Source organism: Carya illinoinensis, chromosome 15, assembly GCF_018687715.1.
Source record: "Carya illinoinensis cultivar Pawnee chromosome 15, C.illinoinensisPawnee_v1, whole genome shotgun sequence".
Classification (NCBI taxonomy): Eukaryota; Viridiplantae; Streptophyta; class Magnoliopsida; order Fagales; family Juglandaceae; genus Carya; species Carya illinoinensis.
Window position 1 is genome coordinate 21,596,940 of NC_056766.1, and position 7,802 is coordinate 21,604,741.

Genomic DNA, 7,802 nt, shown 5'->3' on the forward strand with positions numbered 1-7,802 from the left:
AATTCTGCATTCTTTCTAGTCAACGCTGTGAGAGGTCCGGATAGGCGAGCAAATCCCTCCACAAATTTTCGGTAATATCCGACAAGTCCCAAGAAACTCCGGATCTCGCGCACTGTAGTCGGACGCTGCCATGACAAAATGGCTTCCACCTTACTAGGATCAACAGCCACTCCATCTCGGAAAATCACATGCCCAAGAAATCTGATTTCCTCCAACCAGAATTCACACTTGCTGAGCTTGGCATACAACTGGTGTTCTCTCAATTTCCCAAGAACTAGACGAAGATGATACACATGCTCTTCAACATCTCGGGAATAAATCAGAATATCATCAATGAATATTACCACAAAGGAATCCAGATAAGGTCGAAATACCTGATTCATTAAATCCATGAAAGCAGTAGGGGCATTGGCTAATCCAAACGGCATCACCTTAAATTCATAATGCCCATATCTCGACCTGAAAGCAGTTTTGGGCACATCCTTGTCTCTAATCCTCAACTGGTAGTATCCTGACCTCAAATCAATGTTCGAGAACACAGCTGCTCCTTGAAGCTGATCAAACAAATCATCTATCCGCGGGAGAGGATATTTATTCTTGATGGTCACCTTATTTAATTCTCGATAATCGATGCACATACGGAGGGTTCCATCTTTCTTTTTAACAAACAACACTGGTGCACCCCACGGCGAAGTACTTGGTTGAATGAACCCCTTATCTACCAGCTCTTGCAACTGAGTCTTCAACTCTTTTAATTCAACCGGTGCCATGAGGTAAGGAGCTTTATGTACAGGAGCTGCTCCAGGTTCCAAGTCTATAACAAACTCCATTTCACGAACAGGGGGTAGCCCAGGCAAGTCTTCCACAAACACATCCGGAAATTCCTCCACAACGGGAATATCTATCAAAGACTTCTTCTCAGACAGCGTAGACACCATCTGGACTAAGAAGGCATCCGCTCCACATGCAATCTCTCTTCTTGCTTGAATTTCCAATATAATTACCGACTTTTCTTTTATCTTACTCCCCGCAAATTCCAGACAATCACCATCTGGAAGCTGAAAGCTAATTACCCCCGACTTCTGCAATTAATACTCGCATAATATCGGTATAGCCAATCCATCCCGAGGATGATATCAAAACCCAACAGCTTGAACACCACCAAATCAGCATCCAACAATCTTCCATCAAAATTTAATGGGCATCCCAAAGCAATCTTGGAACACCATACCATTTCACCATTGGGTAGAGCCACTACCAAGGACTTCGGCAAAGGTTCCGTGACCAAATTACACATCCAAGCAAACGTGGAAGATACAAATGACTGTGATGCACCCGAATCAAACAAAGTGCAAGCATAAAACTCATACAAACGGACTCTTCCTGAACCAAACACATTAACTCATGAAATCCAAAAAAACAAAGGAGAAACCAAATACACCAAAAATCAAATCCAACATTAAATTAAATTAGACCCATACCTGTAATTACTCCAGCATCATGGGTCGCTGGTGCCTCATCATCCACATCTCTGGATGTGACAGCATAAACCCGGGCTTGCACTGCTTGTTTTGGATTTGTTCTTCCACCGCGCCTACCTCCACGGCTTCCTTGAACTGGTTTAGGACACTCACGAGCAAAGTGACTCTGCTGGCCACAATTATAGCATCGAGCCCCACCAAAAGGGCACTCACCCACATGGGCTCTATTACAAACTCTACAAACTGGCACTCGTCCTCCCATACGAACACCTGAGGATGCTTGTGGTCGAGTTCCGGTTCACTGAACAAATTTCTGAGGTGAACCCGAACTACTTCCTTCACCAGAAAAACTCCGCCTCTTATGTCCTGGATGGGAGCCCATACTCAAATTATTCTCTCGCTCTACATGAGTGGCCACATCCACTAAATCCTGAAAAGTGGATATATGGTGGCTGACCACCATACGGCGTATATCAGGACGTAAGTATCATTTTTCTTAAAAAAAAACTATATAAAATAGAAACTTTTTTAAAAAATTAACAATTTTTATGGGTGAAATTATCACTTTAATTGGTTATAAAAGAGTGGTGAAAAAATTATAGATATATATATTTTTTACTAAAAACTTCTACTCATCAATCTCACAACATACAACACATATAATTTTTTTTTATTTTTTATTTTTCTTCTTACCAACTATATGATATATAAATGATGAGTAGAAAAACTTAATTAGTTTATGAAAAATAAACTAATTAGAAGAACTTAGATGATTAATAGATTTTTTTCTTGATATAAATTATAAGAGATAAAGTGAATATGATAATATTTAATGGTGAGATCTATATAATTCATGAGGAACATTAAAAGATTTTAAGATACATATATTAAATCTATCAAAAACTTATTTGAGACAAAATTTTAAGGAATCATAAATTTAAAATTTAAAAATTGTTTTCAACATATTTATGGAAAAAAAAAAATTGGCTTACATATTGTTGTACAATTCATAATTATATCTAATATTACTCTTTTATTTACAGTAAATCTAACTTAAAAACTAAAAAATAAATCCGTTCGTAAACATAATAAAAAAAAATTCTCGTTTGCTTTCGCGACTAAAAATCAAAATTTTGAAAACTTTTCAAAATTTTTCATATTGTAAGAGGTTTTACAAAAACAAATACACATTTTGATCTACCAGTTTTCATTTCAAAAGATCTCTTTGCACTTAACTCGGAGATCGGGTACCTGCTGATGCTGGCGGTGATGTCTTACAACGAGGGTGTTTTCCTGGCCATCGTGCTGGGCCTCGCGATCGGATACTTACTGTTCAGAAGTGAGGATAGGAATGTTGCCACTCTTGTCGAAGATAATTCTTGTGCTTGTGCTTAGATTTCATTTAATTGATGGCAAGTCTCAAACGTTTTTTGACTTTTTCTGGATCAGATTAATGATGCAAGAAGTGTGCCATCTGCATCTCTGTGTATGTATGAATGTAATTCTGCTTAAAAAAAATAATAATAAATAAAAAAAAAGGAAAAAAGAAAAGAAAAAAAAAGTTTTGTTTAGGTTGTCTTTTGGGTTTACACTTACTAGCCTACAGAACCGTACATTTTATATTTTCTTGATCTAAGTTACCATAAAACATTTATATTGTTTTGGTGATTTGTACTCTTCTAGTTGTATTTATTGATCATTATAGAACTTAAAGTTGGGAGAGTTATTTTGGTCCTTGATCAAGAGAGGTGGAGTTATTTCCATATCGTTCTGTTTTTGCCTGGTATGTCAACATCTTATAGATCTTAAGAAATTTCCTTTTGTCTGAATCAAGCTACTTCCATTATGTTGTGAGTGCTTTCATCTGTTCTTTCCCATATTCCTTCTATTTTTGGTTCCTTGTCAGTTATTTTGTCAGTTTAGCTTGGCCATAGTTTTGCTTTCTATAAATGATTTGCTTGGATTCAAAACCTGCATACTCACATGACAAATCTTCATTATCTTTTCAGATTGTTGACACTGTTTTCAGATTGCTACAAATGCCCAACTTGCCACTTTATGAGCATCATGATTTGCCCTTCTTGGGATCCGAATGAGTTTCCATTCTGGGTGCTTGTTAGAAATTTCCTTGATATGCTCTACCCATCCTTTTTAAGTCTCTAGTTTACCCAGTTCCCTTCTCCTTTTACTGCTGGTGTCATCTGCCTGTTATCCCCTTCAATCAGAGCTTGATTGATGCCCACTTTCACCCGCCATTTTGCATGCCAACGGGGCTGCACTAGCTTCTGCTTTCCAGAGCTGGTTGGTTTGAGTTTCCTTCTACCCATATTTCTAGGCTAAGACCTTTATGTTAAGGCCGGCCGGCAACGCTACTCTCTCTCTAGAAAGTCCACCATTTCCTAAAAAACCCGTTACCACCGATGCAAGAAAATTCCATATTTAAAGAAGCTTGGAAAAATCTCTTTAAGAGCCGACTTAAACATGCGGCTAGTTAGATTGAAATCTTTTATTGAGGTTTTTAATCGAAATCATTTTCTTCAAGGGAGAAGTGCAGATCATCTATGTAATTAGTTCTAATTAGTTTTATATTTTTGTGATATCTGAAAAACATTACATATGAAGTTTGTCAAGCCAGATAGCTTGATCAACATACAAAGGAACATCTCCCCGCCACATTGCAATAGTATCAACCTTCCAAGCATGGCGTGCTAGCCGGTGTACTGCCTTATTCCCCCATAAAGTTGTAAGCTTCTGAAAATTGCAAGGAGTTCAATAGATTTAGAATCAGTCATTTCATTTTCACTTTTACTGGCAGTCATTATCACATTTCCATGCTCATCTCTTAAAATTGCTTCCACACAGCCTTATGGAGACCAAAAAACATTGCTCCATCCACATAAGTTTGAGATAACCTCTGGGTGGAGGCTTCCAGCAAGAAAAATTCCGTGGTTGAGCAGCCTTCACCATCACCAAATCCTTATGAATTTGTTGCAGAGAAAAAGCATAATCAATCACCTGTGTAGGTTCTAGATACACCTTCTCAGCAATCATCTTTATTCCTCCTCTACCATAAAGCCCACGCAATTGAAAAGAAAGTAGTTAGAACACCTGCAGGATAGGCATACCATCCTCAATTCGTATAATGTGAGAAACTAAGAACACGTTGAGCTGATCCTCTTGTGTATTCGTCATTGTATCTTTTTTTGTAAAGGACACAATATATAGGCTCAAGACCAGGGGTCCAGGCTAGCCCTAAAAGCCACCACTAGGAGACAAAAAAAGAAAGTGGGAGAGGGACAGAGATGGCACAAGGGAGTTAAGGTGTTAGAAGGAAAGGACATGAAGGGAAGGAGAAATGTAGAAAGAGAATGAAGATGTCAAACATGCAAAGCCGACGTTCCTCACAACTTGGGGACTTCGACTTCTTCTTCAATTTCTTCAACTTCTTGAAGGGGAGCTCCAGAGAAGGGGTTTTCTCTATCAAATATATTCAATATTTCTATTGTACAGTAAGCAATGAGAGGCTATGAGAAATTGTAAATAAGCATATTATAATAGATTTTTCATCCTTAAATACTTGTGAACATAGGCAGTGTACCGAATTATGTAAATCCGTGTGTACCTTTCTCTTTATTTTTTCTCCACTTGTTTTCCATTAACCGCTATGGATGTATGCATCAACACTGTACAACTGCATCTGAACATTGTCGTGGGCTCCAAGCAACACCAATCGAGGTCTGAATCATCATAGTAGGTTGAGAATGAGAATCATCATAGTAGGTTGAAAAGGACTCTTTCTCTCATTCCAAACTGTTATGTAATTTTATATATTTACACTTTTTTCTTTTTCAAACTACCTGTCCCATAGGTGCATGTTGACCAAATTGAGATACATGCACATATGCATATAAAACATGATTATATCAACTGAAAATAATGATATAAAATACACAAATATATTCCTTATAAACTTATTTATTTCAGTAAGTAATTGAATAAAAATAAAAATAATATAAGGAAAATGACAGGTTATAAAGTAATTATTCAATAATTTTTTCTACCATTTTTATTAGGTAATGTATAAAATAATTATGGAAATTATTTGTCTACCATTTTCAATTTCTCTAATCGAACTTTTAATTCTCTGTTTAACCAATCTTCTGCGCAGACATGGCTTCAGTTTGAATTGTGTCTTGAAAAGTGTGACTGTAGTATAGCTTTTTCCTTGTACTGCAGTTCTTGACCTTCTCAACGTTTAAAGTGCCAAATCTTACTTCCCCCAATGCGTCACGGTTTTCTGATATTTACCCAAGAGAAAAGCTACGGGCCGGTCGTCTACAAAACTCATTTTTACAGCAGACCAATAATCATGTGCCATGTAGGCACTTCATGAAAATCACTTATACACCTGCATACACCCAATAGGCACTTCACTTCACGTAGACACACTTCCCCCCCACCCACCCCATTCACTTCACGTACTCCCCCCCCCCCCCCCCACCCACCTCCTCTGCTATTGAGACGAAGTACATTCCCTTTCTCTCCCAATAGGCACTTCACGTAGGCACCTTTCCCCCCTATCTCCTCTGTTATTGAGACTGAAGTACATCCACTTTCTCTCCCAATACAGTTCCTCCTCCCACGACGACGACATTCATAAGTATTTATTCTGTATTTTATTTTCTAGATTTAAGATTTTATTTTCTCATATTTTCTGGTTTTCTTCTTCTCTAGATTTTATTCTCTAGGTTTATATGAAATAATCTGTTTTTCACGTAATCGGCGTACGTAAATGTTTCCTTATGGGGGGTTGGTTGTTTTGTGCATGTTGTGAGATTACAAAAATTTTCAGAACTGTCCATATTCTGGGTTTGGGTTCGTCTTAGTATAATTTTTGATTGGTTACTAAGAGGATAGGTTTTTGTTTTTTAAAATTTTTTCCCCTTTTTAGAAGCAATTTCCGATTGTTTGCATAGAGGAAATGTTTTTCCTATTTTTTATTCCCAGTTGAATAAAGGCCCTTGTTTGCCCAAGAACTCATGAATTTCCCATATATTTGCTGAAAATATATGTGCTCCTCCATTGTCCAAGAAATTTGTTAGCTTGAAAGATATGTTGGCCCCAAATATTAGTTCATCAGTTCTATAGAACGAGGTATAGACCAAGCCTTTTTTTTTAATTGGTAAACAATAATTTTATTGATGAGAAAGATAGGTCTAGAAGAGGACGTTCTTATTCTATTCAAGAAACATCTCTGCATTACAGAATCTTGCCTCAAGCAGTATTTTGAATTTTGGAATGATATTTTGAGCCTTACTCTTTTCAAGAAACATCTTTGCATCACCGTTTGAAGGTCCATTGGAGACAATCCCAACTGCCTTTGATAAGAAACACCGTTTGATGAGACAGTTTTATATAATTGCTGAGATGGGGTCACTATCTATGAACAAATATGAGCATGTTTCACGGGGAGTAGAGACTATTCATCAAGAGCTTCTCTTGATGAGTGATGATAATGGTGGTGGTGGTAACACGGAGGGACGTGAGATCCAGAGCCAAACAATCTCAAACTTTTCATTGCAAGATCCCCCAATCATTGTATCTAAAGGTAGGCCCAAAACTTTACGACAAAAGAATCCAAAGGAAAATGTGCCAACAAAGAAGCGATGATGCAGCATTTGTAAACAAGAAGGGCATGTTAGAACGAAATGTCCAACACAGAGGTACTTGCAATGATTTCATTATATTTATAATTATGTCGTATGTTCCTTGTGTGAAGCTTTTAACTTGATGAACTATTTTTTTTTATTTATAGTGGTATGGGTGAACCACGTTCAACTACATTACCTCCACACCCGGCCACTATTTCAACAACATTTGATATGTATGAATACTAATCTTATCTTATTTATGTTATATTTAAATGTTTGATTTGGTCACCTATCCTCATCCTTTTCTAAAATTTTTTATTGGTTTCTAGGAACATGCAATTCCCAACAATGTCACAAGATGAAGAGTATGGAGCATCATGGAATTTTCATTTTTCAGAAGATATATAATTAATTATTGGGCAGTCGATGGAGTGAAATTTAATAGGAGTTTGTTGTTTCCTAATAGGATGACTTTTTGTAGCCATATTATTTTGTGCACACTTAAAAAGTGGCTTGATAAGAATTTCTCCTATAGCAGCTAGTTGTCATTAGTTTTTATTTATTGATGACATATGATAGAAGGATGCACGCTATTTATACTGGTGTTGAATTTGCAAACACCATGGAAGGATCAATTAATCACTGCCTTTTGCATTGTCTTCGTGCGTTC

General features: G+C 37.0%; 1 long non-coding RNA gene across 1 annotated transcript; it reads left to right on the forward strand.

The window, feature by feature from the left end:
• Positions 1–6,032: 6,032 nt before the first annotated feature.
• LOC122297731 lies at positions 6,033–7,779 on the forward strand. Its single transcript, XR_006238871.1, has 3 exons — positions 6,033–7,204; positions 7,297–7,365; positions 7,462–7,779. It is a non-coding gene; the product is annotated as an uncharacterized LOC122297731 (long non-coding RNA).
• The last annotated feature ends 23 nt before the right edge of the window (positions 7,780–7,802 follow it).